Here is an 18,149-nt window from a genome sequence, read left to right as displayed (position 1 = left end):
CACACCGTTTGTTTGGATAACTGCTCTGCCTACTCCGCAGGCAGTGACTTCCCTCTCCTCTCCCTCCAGCTCGCTCCGAACAGAAAATAACCCAAGGAAGGAGGAAACCTCCCCTAAGAGGCTGCTGAAGACTTAGTTTCCTTCCTTCCGAAATGTTGAACAAGCTGATAATCAGAGTCAAAAATATTTTAAACCAAGACAACTTCAGAGCCTAGATGTGCTTGTTTCTGTAACTCACTGGAGAGTCCGGGGGGGGGGGGGTCACTAAACCTGTCCCGTGGGAAGGTAAGGGGGGACAAGGGGAGGCGGGAGGCGAGGTGAGGACTGACCAGAGCACACACTGCTCTGAGGGGAACACACCCAATGCAGCGCCTAATGCAGCGGGATCTGCCACTGTCACCGAGAGGTGTGCTCGGGGCCAGCGGAAAAGCTCAGACTGTGGACAGGAACGGAATGGAGGCCACAGGGCTGGGCGGGCTCCAAGAAGCTGTCCCCATTCCCAAGGGGTGGAGGCATAAACACCCAGACAGGCGCACCCAGATAACCGGGTTCAGGAGCCAAATCCCCATCATCCACTTGTAATGACATTCCCGCTCCCAAAGCCACTAAACCATTAGTCACCGAGCCACGGAAGGTGGCAGAAGTGCCTGGCAAGACTGGCCTGTGAGCGCTTCCCTGGCAGAAAGACTCCCGGTTCTACAGCCGGTTACTCACCTAAGGCTGGCACATCCCAGGAAATGAGACCCCGCAGTCTGACAAGCCCAGGTCCACAGACCCCAAGCAGACCTTGACCTCTTGCAACAGCGCTCACCTGCGGGGAAAAGCTCCCATCTAGGCTGGCTGAGCGGTTAGTTACAGGCGCTCGGTGGTGGTATTCCTGAGGAAGGCGGAGTCTCAGAGAGCTAGATTCCCGTGCAAATTTACTTGGGACATGTAAGGTTAAAAGAAAACAAAAAACAGCAGGCATCAGTGCACACCAGTTCTTAACCTGCTTCTAGAAAAGTCCTGTGTCTGCCAGAAAGATACTCAATCAGAAACAAGTCCAAGTCCAAAAGAGAAGAGCTCACCCAAAATAGGAGTTCCTAAGAGAGGGCAAACAGACGCCGGGTGTGCTATACAAGGGGCAAGAGGCCAGAAATCCAGGACAATGGCCCAGGAGAGCCGGCACAGCCAAGGGGGCTGAAACCAAAATAAATCCCAGGCGGAACAAAGCTGGTGTCCTTTTCTCCTCGCCTTTTTACTTTGAAAAATGTCAAAGCCACAGAGAAGCTGAAAGAACAGCAGCAGGAGCATCCCCATACCTGTCCGCGAGCCCCCGCTGCTAATCCTGGGCCGCCTTTGTCTCGTCTCTCCGCGTTGTGGGTTCATGAGAGTATGTTTGCTTTTCATCCTGGGCCTTTTTGAAAGTAAGCTGCAGGTGTCCCGATGCTGTGCTAAGTTTCCCCTAAGGCCATTCTCCTGCAGAGCCGTTTTCACCCCAAGGAATTTCATACTGACCCATATCCAAATCTCCCCAACTATTTTCACCCCGAGGAATTTAATGCTGACCCACATCCATATCTCCCAGCCCCACTCCATCTCTGGCCGTTCCTGGTTTTTATCCCAGGACCCAATGGAGGATCTCAACTGCATTTGGTTCTCGCGCTCTTTCACCTCCTTTAGCCTACAGGGCTCACCAGCGTCTCCTTGTTTATCACGACACTGACACTGTTAGAGAACAGGACAACTGGATTTGTCATGGCAAGAAGCTGCCGTGGCTGATGCTGACCATGCCCCTCTGGAGGCACACAATGCCAGTTTGCCCCATTGCTGGTGATGTCGGGTTTGATGCCTTGCTTATGGAGCAGATTTTTAAGTTTAGAAAAGCGAGAATATGTATATTACAAGAAAACAGAAAAACAACAACAGTGGGATAAGAAAAAAATATGAAATAAAACTTAGAAGTGATTAAAGATTTAAAAATCTGATTATATACAATGGAAAGATATGTACACATATAATACCTTAATTAAAAAAAATCTGATTATATAAAAAGCAAACTCAGCCTGAAGAAAAAAACACATAATCGAAAGAACAATGACTAATTGTGGAAATATGTTTGGCATATATCACAGCTATGGGATAAATTTCCTTAGTATATAAATAGTACCTATAGATCAATAAGAAAAAAATGGCCAAACCAAGAAAGAAATGGTCAAACAATATAATAGATTATTCATAAATGGCTCCTAAAGATGTGATATATGATGTTTTATTTCCTCATAAAGAAAATGCAAATTAAAATTATAATATGCCACTTTTCACCAATCAGATTAGCAACAATAAAAAAGTTTAACAACAGCCCTAGGGTGTTTGGCTCAGTGGAGCAGCCGGCGGACCAAAGGGTCCTGGGCTCAATTTTGGTCAAAAGGCACAGGCCTGAGTTATGGGCTCGATCCCCAGCAGGAGGTGTGCAGGAGGCAGCTGACCAATGATTCTCTCTCATCATTGATGTTTCTCTCTCTCTCCCTCTCCCTTCCTCTCCGAAATCAATAAAAAAATATTTATTTAAATTTTTTTTAATTTTTACCAAGGGAAATAGGTATTCTTGTACAATTTTAGTGGTTATGTAAAACATGAGATTCTCCATGAAGGTCAATTTCACAAAACTAAAAATTGAAACAGACGTACCCTTTGCTCTAACAATTCAGCCTGAAGGAATTTATCCTACAGATACACTTATACAAATGCACAAAGATATGTGTATTAGAATCTTCCTGGTTCATACTAACAAAAGAGAACTTAAGTGCTCACCAACAGTGGACTAGTTTTAAAAAATAAAAATGTAACCAATCAAAAGAATGTCATGAAACCATTAAAGTGAGTGAGATAGTTCTAAATGGCCTTAGACAAGTAACTTAATCTCTCCGTGCCTCCATTTACTCATCTGCAAACTGTTGGCAATAACAGTACTTAGTTCCTAGGGCTGTTGTGAGGAGTGAATGAGTTGATATAAGTAAAGCACTTTCCACGATGGCCACAGGAAATGCTCCAGAGGTGTTAGCGGACAGTGGTGGTGGTGGTGGTGGTGCTGGTGGTGATGGTGGTGCTGGTGGTGGTGTGGAGAGTTCTAGTACTTATTGCTTAGTTACAGTATGGAACAAGCAGTGCATGTCAGGCCTGTGTGCGGCCGCACGTGTGTGGTGCACGTGTACACATGCAGATGTCTCTGGTTAAGATGCACAAGACGGTAGCGTGGTCTTTCGGGGATGGGAATCAGGGGAGGAGGAAGGCAGTGCTCTCCGTGTAGCCTTCTGAATTCTGGACTATGGTATGCATTACCTACTCCAACAAATGGTTTTTCTTCTACAGGAAGTGAAGTCCGGTCAGAACATGAGAACAAAAGAAGGATCTTTTCTGGGAGGTTGCCAGTCCAGTGCAGTGCCTGGAGCTGAGCATTCAAACTCCCCCATCTCTGCTCACAGGCCTGGGAGCATTCTTCTCTCCCAAGAGATGGGACGTGAGGGGGGCAGCCACCTTCTGGGGCAGCCGTGAGGGATGGGCACATGCTGCCTGGCAGGTGGCAGTGGCAGCTTCACACCGAAGGGGAGGAAGGACATTTGTTCTGGTGACTCCACTCCACCCAGTCCCACCACAAGCTCCGGAAGGCTGCTCCGTGCAGGAACACTGAGCCAGGGCTGGACAGACCCCCCACCAGGTCCTACTGAAATCACTGGCACCCCTGTCTTCCTGCAACGCCAGTGCCGGCCAGAGGAACACCATGTGCCTCAAGAGGCCACAGGGCAGTGCCAACAATGGGGACAGACACGGAGGGGGGGGGGCGCGCGGGACACTGTGGCTGAACAGCCTCTGCTCAGTCCGGAAGCTCACAGGGCTGAGGCCACAGCCTCGCGGAGCTCACCTTAGCAGTTTTCCTGCCTCACCTTTTGCTGCTTCCTTTGTAAATGGATCATCTAGGGGCTCTTAACCACCTCTTCGCCAGCTTAAAATCCCCAGTCATGTTGGCAGTACTCACAGCTCCATGCATTTAGAGCAGGCTCCCTCCATCCCCAACCACACACAGGGGAAACATAAAATTATGAAAATCAGAAAAAGCATGCAAATGTCCTCCACCTGCAGAGAAACCCAGAGGGCCCGGAACACGTTTCCGCTCACATGCCCGCAGCAGCAGGATGACCTGCAAGGATGAGGAGCAGGATGGGTCTGTGGGGAGCTGGGCTGCCTGGGCTGGGAGGCCTTGGTCTGGGCAGGAGGCCGAGGCTGACCTTTGGAACCGGGCCCTGGTTCGCCTGGTGACTTAGCAGGAAGAGCAGGGCGGGGCTCACACTGTGAGAGGTGTCTGAACCCAAAGGGACCCCGATCCCACAGGGAGCCCCGCTGGCCGCAGCCAGGACGGCAGGACGAGGTGGAACTTCATCTGCTTCGGGTTGTTTTCGGTTCAGGGACACGGACCACAGGATTCCACCGCAGGAAACATGTGGGCTGGAGACTCAGGAGATATTCAGGCCTGAAAAACCCTTAATTGGAGCTGGTCTCCAAGACTCCCACCCAGCTCTCCACGTGGGAGGGGATCTGAAAGTGGGTCACATTCTCCCGGCTGCACCGGCGTCCCTGTGGGCAAGTCTAGGGACTGAGTGACCCGGTCTCCTGGCCGGGCCAGCCATTTCCTCCTGATCAGAGGATGAATGATTCTGGGGGCCCCCAGACTGAGGGGGCAGCTGACTAGCACCAGGAAGACGGCGACATGTTGGGGTCTGGGTGAAAGTACCATCGCCAGCAGCACACCACGCTGTCCTGGCGCCTCCTCTCTCTCCGACCATGGGCAGCCGCCTCTGCCAGCCCTTTGCCCTCTCCACCCCCGGCCTGGCTGGAGGGAGCAGGAACACTGTGTGCTTTCTCAGGAACCGCTGGGCCGCCCCGGCCTTGCTCTTTGAAGGGACCCCGAGGCCTGGTGCTGGGCAGACTCAGGGAAGAAAGAACCTCCCCACACCCCACTCTGTGCATACTGACCCAAACGGGGCACTGAGGACACGGGGGGGCGGGGGGGGGGGTGTCCACAGGCATCAGTTCTTTCGGGAACACCGTGAGCAGGCCGGAGAGCACCGAACAGCCACCCACAGCCCACCTGCCGCCATATGCCTTTTTCCCAAGTTAGCAGAGGGAGACCTATCCGCAGGGAGAGAATTCTGGAGGGACAGGTCTGGCGGTTATTCATTAGAAAGGCACTAGATTGGTGGCATAACTTCAAAAACCTTTGGAAGAGCCCACCCCCCTGATCTTGAGCTCTCCCTGACTTGAACTCCAGTAACACAGGCTGAAGGCCTTAAGTGGAATGGAGTTCTTACTAACCACCGCCGCCAGGCGCTAATTGTTAATGCACATGCCCACACCGAGGGCAGCTTTTGGGAAGTGGGGCACCGAAGGCTCTGTTCTGGGAAGCCAAATCCAGCCCTTCACCTTCAATGCCCCCCGGGGCCGAGGCGTACCCCTGGAAAGTATATCTTGATTTTCCCTGAGATGCGGAATACTCACCAGCAGGCTTTTTCTTTATTCACACAACTCCAGCAAGATAATAAGCCTCTTGGCCCTAGACTATGAGGGAGTAATTCTTTTTACCCTGCTCACCAGAGAATTCCCAGTGGGACCCGCGCTGTGATCAAAGCTCAGTAAATATTTATTAATTGAATTAATGAATCTTTGGGAGGGAGGGAAGGAAGGACAAATGGAAGACAGCCATTGCTCCTTGGATCTCTGTGTTTTGGGCTTTGTTATGAAGACATCACAGGCAGGATTAGAACCCAAGCCCTTTAACCCCTTCTCTGCCCTGCTATGAATGGTCCTCGACCGTGCTATGATGCGTGGCACACACACCTGCGTACAGAAGCTCACACCGTACAATATGACCGTGAAGAATGGAGAAACACTCATGACCCTCACTTGTTGAGAAACTTCAGGAGGAGGAAAACAAGGTTTGGGCCAATCACGCCACCTTCCCCGCTGGGACTGCTGTCTTCCCCTTTTAACCAGGCTTCGTGGAGGATCAGGCCTAATCGGCCTTTAATAACTGAGTGTTATAGCAGTGGGTGCTCAGCACCCTTTCATAAAGAGGTTCAAAAGCACCTTGGCTCACACATCACAATGGCCCTGCGAGCTATGAAGGCACAGGTATCATTATCCACCGTTACCGTTGGGGAAAGGAAGGCAAATGGAGGTTAATTAGCTTGCCCAAGGTCAGAAGAGACAGGGGAAGGGCGCAGGATTCCAGCTCTTTGCATCAGCCAGTGAGCTAACTCTGGACCCTGACAATGCCACCCGGCGGGGCCTGAGCGGGATTCTGTTCTCTGTCCTTTATGCTAAGAAGCAGCGTCCAACAGGGTGCTCAGAGCTCACTGAGGCTCAGGCCCTACATACTGCCTCTGTTTGAATCTGACTCTGCTCACGACTAGCCTGACCTCAAACAAGTGACTTAACCTTTCCAGCCTCAGCTTCTGAATCTGTAAAATGGTAATAAAGGTGCATATCTCAGAATCAACAGTGAGGATTAAATGAGATAATGTATGTGAAAGGCCACTATCCTTCATTTCCTCATTTCCTAAATGAGCGCCTATCACTCTTGTAATAAAAAAAAAAAAAAAAAAAAAAAAAAAAAAAAAAACACAAAACCAGTTACTTGAGAAAGCGGTTGCACCCACACGGTTGAGTTTTTACAAGGCTACAGATGACTAACCGGCACTTCGCCTCCTGACGGTGACTTACAACACAAAAGTCCGACTGGATTCCCACGAACTCCTGTTGGCCTCTCAAGGTTAAGAGCAAGTGGCATCATGGACACCAACTGACAAGGAGGTGCCTGAATGAGGAGCTGAGAAGCTGGCCAACTGCACCCAGCCTGAGGAGGCCAACTCTGGATTCCTGGCGAGCTGGAGCCCTCGGTTTGAAATGCCATTCTCTGAGTGCTCTGCTGAGCGTCCCAACTCCGCCCAGGACAGCCAATGCTTTCTAGGTACCACTGTGCCCCTGACCAAGTGACCAAACACAGACAGCGTGGCCCAACCCTCTAGAGAGGGCCTGGGGACATCAGTAGGAGACTGGAAGAGAAGGGTGTGGGGGGATGGGGTGGGGTGGCAGAAAGCTGCCCTGTCAATCTTGGTGTTCCTCCAACAGAGACACTGTGACATGTTAGTGTGTGGGTGTCTCTGGTGCACATCTGAAGAATAATAGCAAAACTCCAAGGTTACTTTAGAGTCAATACCAAGGTAAGAAGCTTTAACTCCCGCAGAAGCAAGCAGAGAACATAGGACATGCCCTTACATAGGACAACATGCTAAGATCTGGCAATGCTCATTCATTCAACTCAAAAAGAGATGTTACTGAACACTTATGTACTCGGGGGAAAGAAGGCTCAGTGAAGTCTGCAGGACACACAGACACATGCCTGCACCTTCACCAACCTCGCCAATGGCCCCATATCTCCTAAGTATCTCGGCCACAAAAATGAGGAACTTGATGGGAATAAATGAGTCATTGCTGCTCTCCTGGCCTCCCAAAGTCTTCCAAGGACAAGGAAGACTGCTCGTCCCGGTGTCCTGCGCTTTGCCAGGTGGACAGGAAGAATGCCTGCGCAGTGACTTCCCACTGTTCAGAGTCAAATCCAAACTCCTCACTGTGGCCACAGAGTCAGCCCCTACCAACCCCTCGCCCACCTCGTTCCAGTCCCGCTGGGCTTATTGCTTCTGCCCCTGCTGTCCTGTCTGCCCATCGACGGGGTGTCCATTCCAAGTCACCTCCAAGAGCTAGCTAAAGTTATGACCTAACCCTCACCCCAGTCATTCTCCATCTCATTGCCCAGTTTTATTCTCCCTGTATCTCTTTTCGCCATTCTAGTTATTTTGTTCACTGGTCTATTGTTTACTGGCTGCCTCACTACAATATAAACTCCATTAGACCATGTTTCTTGGTGATCTTGTTCTTGGTTACATCCCCAGCATCCCTGGCACTCAGTAGGTGGTTCAATGAGTCATTCAATTTAACAATTATTTGCTGAAGACCTATAAAGTTTAGGCACTGAACTATAACAGTACACACACACACACAAAATAGGAAAGACAAAATCTCTGCACCCAAAGAGCTTAAATTCTGTTGGGAGATCAGATAAATAAATAATGGTGAAATAATAGCTGCTACTTACACCAAGCAGGCACTCAGTGCTGTTCTAAGCTTCTGCTAGGTGTTACTTAATCTAATCCTCCCTTCTTTCAATACTTATTTTACAGATGGGGAAACTGAGGCACAGAGGGGTCAAGTTACATGGTGTAATGAAGTTTATATCTTAGGGGTCAAGGTCACGCAGCTCATGATGGCAGAACCTAGATCCAAGCCCAGCAGCTGTTCCTCGTAGGCAGGGCTGGAGAGAGCAGACCCGTCTAGGAGGGGCTGCCCTGGCCTGCGAGCCCAGTGAGAGGGAGACTGCTGGGCTCACCAGTGTTGCACACCGGATGAGGAGAAATCTGGGAATCTGAAGGGAACCGTGGTCTGATGACAAGACAAGGAGGGACAAGGGTCAGGAGTGCTGGCTTCTAGTTTTAGATGCTGTGAAACATCCAGGCACATCAGCCAATACTTGGTGAGTATACTTTTTGTACAGGACACTGACCGAGGCCCTGCGAGAAATGCAAAATGAACCCAATAGCAATCTTGGTCTCAGTAAGCTCTGAGTCACGCACGTACACATGGAGCTGAAAGAGGCGGAAGGGGCGGGTGCCGTAAGAAAAATGTACAAACTGCCATGGGATTTCAAGAGGTCCCATAGTCAGCCTCTTGGGGCACCAGCCATACAAGTGGGGCTGGCCTACATAATAACCCCTGAGGTCCTCTAGTTCTGACGTGCTCTGACAGCACAGATTTGGAGCGGCATGGAGATCAAGCTTTATTCTGTCTCATGGTACAAGTTCATGGCCATTGATCTTGTCCATGTTCTCCTACCCAAGAACAGTTCCGATTTCTTTGGGCAACATCTCACAGCAGCGGAAGGGCTATCGTGCTCTCCTTTAGATGCAGCTAGATGTGGGAACAAAGCCTTCCATCCTCTGCCCGCCTCCGCTGCCCTCTTCCCCTCGAGGAGGAGGTCACCCCTCTGTGAGGATGGTTATACCGTGGGGACACCCCCTATTCCTCTTGTTCATCTTTGTACCCCTAGAGCTGGGGTGGGGAACGTCCGACCGTGGGCCATATAAGGCTTGAGAAATCATTTGGTCTGGTCCTGCCAAGGCATTAGGGGTGAGTTAATTAGCTGTTTGGCACATTTTTATTTTTATTTTATTTATTCATTCATTTATTTTTTAATCCTCACCCAAATATATTTTTCCACTGATTTTCAGACAGAGTGGAAGAGAGAGGGAAAGACAGAAATATCGATGTGAGAAAAACACATCAATGGGTTGCCTCCTGCACACGCCCTGACCAGAGCCTGGCTGGGGAGGGGAGAAGCCTACAACCGAGGTACGTGCCCTTGACCAGAATCAAACCCTTCAATTCGCAGGCCGAGGCTCCATCCACTGAGCCAAACTGGGGAGGCTAAAAATATATATTTTTATTGATTTTTTGAGAGAGAGAGAGAGAGAGGGAGGGAGGGAGGGAGGGAGGGAGGGAGGAACAGAGTGGGAAATATGGATGAGAGAAAAACATCATTGATTGGCTGTCTCTTGCACATCCCCTACTGGGGATCTAGCCCGCAACCTGGGCAGGAGCCTTACTAGGAATAGAGCGGGTGACCTCTTGGTTCCTGTGTCAACGCTCAACTGCTGACCCACACCACTATGGCAGCAGGCTAACTTTTAAGCTGATAATTTTGTATGCTATCATAAATATCCAAAAGGTGCTTGGCAGAAAAAAGGCTCCCCACCCCTGCCCTAGGCTCACAACAGGTGCTGAGGAAGCTTTGTGAGCTACACCTGGGCATGGGCAGGTCCAGAAGTTCTCTGCCTGACAGAAATCTCAGCAGATGTTCCATGAAGGTTTCCTTACAGCTCAGCTCCTCCCGGGGAGCAGCCTGGTTCCACCTCTTCGCTTTCTCCGTCACCATGTTGGTCCCCCAAGCCTCCATTGCCTTCTGCCAGGCAGCGGGTGGTACCCCTGCTTCTATGTTTGCCTCTTGTAATCCAGTCACGACAGAGCAGCCAGACGATCTTTGAGAACTCAGATTTAGATCTTATCACGTCTACTGAAAATCCTCCAGTGGCCTCTCACTGCACGTGGAATAAAAGCCAAACTGGTCCTTCCCACCTCCATAGCACGGACTGCTACTGAAATTAATTTGTCTGCTTATCTGTTTACTCCCTCCTCTTTCAAATGAGGGCCACGGAGGGCAGGGGGCCCCACGCTTGGAATAATTAATGCCTGACAAGTAAGCACTCACTGGTGAATGGATGAATCTCTAGCCCATACAGGCAACTTGTATTTACAAGGGCCACAAACTCCGCCCAGAAACCATGAGTGACACACTGGCATTTCACAGCTGGCACCTTTAGGATTCAGTCCTGCTCTAAGGGACAGGAAATCGGTATCTATGGGTAGTTTAATGGCCCCAAAGACCAGGATCATTTACCTCCTAAACCAGGAACTAGAGCCCAGCAGTTGTAGCAGGAAGCGAAGAGTCAAGGTACTTGGGACCAGCACCTCTGAACAAACTCCTACTTGCCCGGGGGGTCCCTTACCAACACACCCTGTGCCTCAATTTACCCAGCAGTCAGCCAGGCACACTCCCCTGACTTCTGAGCGACAGGACACAAACTAACAGCTCCAGCATACTTAGATCCTCGGATAGGAGGTGCTGCAAAGCCACACATCTCATTTACTCATAAAACTCTTGATTTGCTGCCAACACAGGCCTCCTCGGCCTTCCCGGGGGCTAACCTGACAGCAGGCACTGCTCCAACAAGTTCAGCGCGCAGAGGGAGGGGCGGTGTGGGCCTAACAGGGGGGTGTCCAGAGCTATGCGTCTTGAATACCAGGTCCCAGAAAAAGGAAGGTGGCCGGGCTGGGGGTGATGGGAAGGAGGTGAGAAGCGCAGTCTGGGGCTCCAAGTGGTTAATTTTGCAGGCTCGCAACAGCTGGCCATCCAGGTGAGACGTGTGCCTACAGTGTACTCCTTTCTGGAACACTCCGGGGAGAGGTGGCGAGGGGGCCCGTAGTTCAGCAAACTGGAAGTAGGAAGGGCAGCCCAGGGGCCAGACCCTGACAGCGGTTAGTTTGGGGGAATATGGAGGAGCTCCGTGCACAGGGTCAGATGCTGAGTGGGGCTCAGGTGAGGGGAGAGCCAGGACGCAGGACCTGGGCGCTGACAGAGGGTGACAAGCAGCGGACGCGGCGAGGTGAGCTGCAGAGCGGGCGGCTCGGACACCTGTGGAGGCGCCTCCGCGACAAGGTGAGGACCCCGCAGGGTGGTCTCCGGCGGGGCCGGCGAACGGCGGGGGGCAGCGGCGGCCCGGCGGGGCGAGGAGGCCTGGCCAGACCCGGGCGCCGCGCCGGGGGCCCAGCCGGCGGGTCCGAGCGGGGTCGGGGGTGCCCTCCGCGGCCCCTCCCCGGGAGACAAAGGGCCGGCGGCTCCCCCGATCCCAGGGGCGGCGCGGCCCGGGCGCTCCGGGCGCGGGCTGGCCTCGGCGCTTACCTGGGCCGCCCGACCCGGCCGGGCCGGCGTGGGCTGTGGGTCCGTGCGCGACGCGCGGCGGCCTGTTCCGGGGCACGCTCACCCCGAGCAGCCGCGGCGGCGGCGGCGGCGGCGGCAGAAGCAGCAGCAGCGGGAGCGGCCACCTCAGCCTCCGCCTCCCGCTCCGTGAGTCACCGCAGCGGGGAGGGAGGGAGGCGCCAGGCCGCCGGGGGAGGGACCGACTAAGGGGGCGGCATCTGGCTCCGCGCGGGCGGCGGAGGCACGGCCACCGCAACGCCCCGCGCCTGGGGCGGGGCCTGATGGGAGGGGCGGGGCCAGGAGCACGCGGGGACGCTTATTGGTTGCATCAGCTAATGGGCGGGGGTGCTTTTTGAGGGGCGGGAGCTGCAGCGTGTTTGGGGACGCTCATTGGGCGCTTCGATCAAGGGGTGGGGCCACGAGATGAGCGGGGCTACGCTCAGAGCTCAGGGGAGGGCGGGACCGGAGGTGGGCGGGGCGGAGGGGCGGGACTCGGGGGAGGCGGCCCGAGGGCGGAGTCGGGGTTCACAGCGCTGTCGCTGAGGGGAAGCAACTTTGTGTGCCCCTCGCGGTTCCAGGAGCGCAGCGATCCCGTGAAAATCATGGCCTCTCCACACGCGGGTCCGTGTTTGGAAACGGGAGCTCCGGACCGGGCGGGATCCCGGTGAGACCGGTTCCCCAGGGCCGCTGAGAAAGCTGAATGGACGCGGCTGCGGACGCCCAGAGGCGTGGTCTCCCCGCGCCCGGAGCCGGGCTGGCGGCCGCGCTGCAAGCAGTTAGGCCCGCGCTGACCTGGGGGCCTAACCGGGGGCCGCGAAGCCCAGATTGCCCGTTAAACTTCCAATATCGTGTGTATTGGCCAATCCCATGGAGGGCATGTTTCTGGGGGGAAGGGACCGTGTTTAAGAGTCTGACCCAGCTTCCTGGCTCTCTGGGGAGTACGGGGAGGACTACCCTTTATAGGCAAAATGTAAGTTGCTCTGCGCTCCCACCTTCCTACGAAAGGGATGCGTGCGTGTAAGTGTGGTCGGTCTCATGTTCAGCATTGTAACTCAATAGTCACACAGTGTGGCACTCACTGCCATTTAAAAGTCCTCCCGCCCCGTTCCCCCCTTTTGTCTCATCCTCTCCCACTTCCCCGAGAGTTCTTCCCTTTCCCTATGCAAGAAAGACATAAATGAGGTGCTTTTTTTACTTTCCTGTGTTCATTTTCTGAAATGTCCATATTGCTTTTTGATTTAACACACTGTTCTGTAGTTACAATTGAGGAATGTTTTAATCTTATAAAAATCATTAAATTACAAATTCTGAAAGGCCAGAAATAGATCTTAATCCAGTTTATATCCCCATCGATGTCCAGATTACCATGCCCATAGCAAGAGCTCAATAATATTAGCCAATACAAGTGTACCAGCTGGCCCTTCACGTTTTTCAGAGCATGCCAATGCAAAACAAAAAAACAAAAAAACCCTTACATATCCAAACTATTTTTATGTAAAAAAAAAAAAGGCATTTAAACAAATAAATTAAAATAGAAAAAGTTGTTTGCTATTCTAGACACAATGTATAAACCATATTTCTAAAAACAATATATGCTTAAGGAGGAATGCATAAAATGCATTATGTCAGCGTAAAACGGATGCTTTTCCTTTGTTCCAAAAGTTCAGAAATATAGTTTTTACAGTTCAAAATTATTAGAAGTTCATCAACACAGTCAGTGCCTCAACTACCCCATGACTTAGAACTGGAAAATTCTGCATTTCTAGACAGCAGTATTACTCCAGGATAACTAAGGCTCCATCCATCTGTAGGGTCGTTAGAATGAAGCATGGAAGGCTTAGGAGAGAGGGAACATCTGTTAGTGCCGACAGCCCAGTACCCGCTCTCCTCCTTGGGGAATTGCCTCTCCCCACCTTCTACCACCCAGAGGTGCTGGCGAGGTTACAATGACAGGATCTACACCAGTGGTTCCCAACATGGGGCACACCACACGCCCCATGGGCGGGGGGGGGATTTGATTTTTAAGGGGGCAATGAATATTAACTGATTTTTAAAAATATATATTTTATTGATTTTTTACAGAGAGGAAGAGAGAGGGATATAGTTAGAAACATCGATGAGAGAGAACCATAGACCAGCTGCCTCTTGCACACTCCCTACCGGGGATGTGCCCGCAACCAAGGTACATGCCCTTGACCGGAATCGAACCTGGGACCTTTCAGTCCGCAGGCCGGCGCTCTATCCACTGAGCCAAACCAGCTTTGGCTGATTGTTTTTTTTTTTGCATTTCTTATGGTTCTAGGGGCCTCATCTACAGTATATAAATATATATTGTGACATTTATGCATTACAGTTCTCTTATGTTTTGAAATTTTATTTGCTATTTTTCATATCACTTCATATTATTATTTTTAACAATTTCTTATTGATTTCTTCCTCAGTACTTCAACTGTCCTTTCGTTCTTTCATTTTTCTCTTTCATGGATGCCATGTTCTTTGGAAGCTTGTGTAGACCAAATTAATGGCCTTTTAGCCTTCCTCCACCTGAATAGGGGTTCACTTTTTAAAAAAATATATTTTTATTGATTTCAGAGAGGAAGGGAGGGGGATAGATAGAAACATCAATGAGGATCATTGATTGGCAGTCCCCTGCACACCCCCTACTGGGGGCAAAGCCCATAACCCAGACATGTGCCTTGACCAGAATGGAACCCAGGACCCTTCCATCTGCTGCAGGCTGATGCTCTATCCACCTAGCCATAGAGCGTCGGCCTGCAGATGGAAGGACCCCAGGCTCTATTCCAGTCAAGGGCACGTACCTTGGTTGTGGGCACATCCCCAGTAGGGAGTGTGCAAGAGGCAGCTGATCGATGTTTCTCTCATCGATGTTTCTGTCTATCCCTCTCCTTTCCTCTCTGTAAAAAAATCAACAAAATATTTTTTTTAAAGAATTATATGTCATGAAGGGGGAGGGGCATCAGTATTTTAGAGATCTTAGGTAGGGCATCGCCATAAAAAGGTTGGGAACCACTGATCTACACTCTGCCCTTTTCTAAAACAAACAGGGAAGGCAAGGCACTCGAACTGGGCCAATCCAGGCGCTGCATTCTCTTAACCACTGGCTAAGTAGGATGTGACCCCAGCGGAGCCTATCAGAGTTGTTCCCTGAAATTTTCTGAATTAAGAGATGCAGGGGAGTTCTGTATTTCTTATTGGGTCAAAAGAACATATAAACAAGTGACCTCGAAAAATGGTTGCATCAGCCGGGACCGGTTTGGCTCAATGGATAGAGCGTCGGCTTGGGGACTGAAAGGTCCCGGGTTCGATTCCGGTCAAGGGCATGTACCTTGGTTGCGGGCATATCCCCAGTAGGGGGTGTGCAAGAGGCAGCTGATCGATGACTCTCTCATCGATGTTTCTAACTCTCTATCTCTCTCCCTTCCTCTCTGTACAAAACCAATAAAATAAAATAAAAATAATAATAAAAATAAAAAAATAATAAAATAAAAAAAAGAAAAATGGTTGCATCATCCTCCATCCACCACATGGAAAATCCTGAAAGAATGAGGCAGTTGTTGCTGGACAGAAACAAAACTCTGGAGGGAGGGAAGAGGAGAGGGAGAGAAAAGGATCTTGTCCCATGGTTTCAGTAGACCTTGCTCCAGTTTTGCTCACCCCTCTCACACTTAATAGGTCCACACATCTCCCTCCCCTCTGATGCTCCCCACCTTAGTAACTGGCACTGCTCCACACGGTTGCTTACAACTTAAGAGTATTCTTGACCCCTTCTGTGCTTTGCCCCTCATATCTAGTCCATGCTGTTTCCATCCCCAACCCGTATCTGGAATCTCTCCACTTCCCACCATCTCACTGCTCTGTCCCAGTTTATCATGGGCTCTCACCTTGATTCAAGCCATAAATTTCAAGTACTTTCTCATTCAGGCTCTCCCTATCACTCCCAATCCATTACCCACTGATGTTGTTAGATTTTCGAAGTTCAACGAGTTCTCTTTCTATTCACGATGAAGTTCAGAATCCTCATGGCTACCAGACCCTGCAGGCTGTCCTTGAACCACTTGCTGACCAGGCTCCCACTGTACACAGGCCTTCTCCCCATTCCTTGATCACAAGGTACTTCTCTGTGCTTTTGGGCTGGTGAGTGTGCAATGCCCTCTGCCTCTGTGACTCTATTTCTCCCACTCCTCCCTCTCCACCTGGCTGAATATTGGATCTTTTTTGGTCTTCTTCAAGGAGACTTTCTTAACCTATGAGAGATCCAGCACCAGCATGGCATAAATTCCAGGAGGGCAAGGAGGTCATGGTGAACCACTCCTACCCAGCATAGTACCTGGCACATGCAGATGCCAAACAAGTATTATTGCATGAGTAACTAAATGGGCCCTGGACAGTTAGCTCGGTTGGTTAGAGCATTATCCTGATATGCCAAGGTTTCAGGTTCCGATCCCAGGTCAGGGCGCATACAAGAATCAACCAACGAATGCATGAAGAAATGCAGCAATAAATAGAAAATTCCCCTCCCCCCCCCCTCTCCTCCCTCTTCCCTTCTCTGTCTCTAAAGCCAATTAACCAATACATTTTTAAAAAACAAATACCTAAATGTATACATAACCCACTCAGGACTTTTCACCCATTGGCCAGCCACTCCTATTTCCCCAACTCCAGGGCTAGCAACACAGTACAACCTTCAGGCCAAGTATGAACCAAGGGGGAGCTGCAGCAGGCTGCAGGGAAGGAGGGCTTTTTTTGGACCAGTTATCATGACCATGGTCCTCACATTGTACCCCTTAAGAGGGCCTTCTTTTCTACGAGTTGAACCGGTGCTAGGTGACAATGGGAAAGAAAGAAAGAAAGAAAGAAAGAAAGAAAGAAAGAAAGAAAGAAAGAAAGAAAGAAAGAAAGAAAGAGGCTTTGTCTTGAATAAAAAGAGAATTTTTAGTTAAGAAAAAATGAGAACCAATTCTTTTTTGAGAACCAAGCTTGAAACGTGAATAACTCCCAGTAATGCAGAAAGTTTGAAAAAGCTGTTTTCTGCTCTGGTCCCTAGTTTGTGTCCTGTTTACCTTTGGTGCAGCTCCAGCTGCTCTGAGGACAGGATGAGGAGGCCAAGTGCACGGGAGATAAGGGAGCCCCAGACACACGCCACTCTCCCGCGTTTTGCTTTGGCAAATAACTTGTCATCTAATTTTACTTTGGAGATAACAAGGAATTATTCAACAAGCATGAAAGCATTTTGTAGGTTGGTGAATATACATATTTTGTGTCATGTGTGGGGTATGTGCAGCTGTGAACATCTGGCTCTCTGCCAGCCTGTCCCCAGAGTGTCAGCTTCTGCAGCCTCTGATGAGTAGACCATCCCTACATCCCAGAATCCTGCTTGTGTTGTGCTCGATAACAGCATCAACAGAATTATTCAGTTCTGTGGCTGTTTTGATAGACCAGCATGTTTTGTAAATGTATTTGGCTCATTCAGTCTCCAGCATTCTAGTCACTAGTGAAGACAAACTGACATAAGACCTCAATTTGAACCCAAATACTCAAGTCTATTGGCCTTTAAACATAGTAGTCTGTTTACCACCTTTCCCCCCTCCTGGTTATCATCCAATTAAGTGTAAAAAATCACCATCCTTCAAAGCAAATAGCCCCTTCTCTCTAGGAATAAATGGTAAACAGTCGTCCTTCCCCCAGCACTTACCAGTGTGCTTTAAATCTGCTGAATGTTCTCAGCGTATTCAGGTGAGACTGAAAAGACCATTCCTGACAGATAATTCCCTCCACCCCAGGCCCAGACTGCCCAGGCATTTACTGTAAACAAGTGACGGGCCTGCTCCTATAAACTGTTTGTAGCTCTGCTCCTCCCCTTCACAGTCTTAAGTGTGGACTGTTTTCAAACCTTCCTGAGCCGATAAGCCTTCCTGTTTTGACATTCCCATGTGTAGCGAGGAGTTTTCTTAAGTCCTTTGCTATTTGTAACACCAAGGTCTGTAACGTTTATAACATTGCTCAATCTAAATGAGCCTGGTGGTTTGGTCTTCGCCCCAGCCGCTCCCCTCACTTTCCTCATGACTCTTCTTCCGGAAAATTCTTTCCCATCAGCAGTATGTGCCCCAGCTGGAGAATCAGATGGAGCTCCTTTTTTATCGGTAACCAAGCCGAGGGCCGAGGGCCGAGGGCAGAGAACCGGCCCCGTGGTGCCAGCTAATGAAGAGCCTCCCGTGAAAGCCTATGCAAAGGGACGGGCGTGGGGCAAACACCCTGGGATCCACGCTTACTCCCCCCGCCCACATACTGCATAACAGACAGTAATGGTTATTAATTATTTAAGCAAAGCACACGAGAGCCAACGCAGGCAGCACTCTCGGATCCTCTGTTGAAAGCGCTTTAATTAGCACAAGCTAGAGAGCCAAGGGAAATAGACCGAGATACGTAATAGCTAAAGCGTTTTTCA

At 50.4% G+C, this 18,149-nt stretch overlaps 1 protein-coding gene across 1 annotated transcript in view; it reads right to left on the bottom strand.

Moving 5' to 3' along the window:
* CTNNBIP1 (catenin beta interacting protein 1) overlaps window positions 1-11,946 on the bottom strand; it is a 41,789-nt gene extending 29,843 nt beyond the window's left edge. The window contains exon 1 of the mRNA XM_084875855.1: window positions 11,666-11,946. The gene's annotated coding sequence lies outside the window, so the exon portion shown is untranslated. The remainder of the gene's footprint in view (window positions 1-11,665) is intronic.
* Window positions 11,947-18,149: the final 6,203 nt, after the last annotated feature.

Source organism: Pipistrellus hanaki (assembly GCF_964339955.1).
Source record: "Pipistrellus hanaki genome assembly, chromosome: 2".
In the NCBI taxonomy this organism is placed as follows: Eukaryota; Metazoa; Chordata; class Mammalia; order Chiroptera; family Vespertilionidae; genus Pipistrellus; species Pipistrellus hanaki.
Note: the sequence above shows the minus strand (reverse complement) of the source record. Positions and strands in the feature narration are given on the sequence as shown.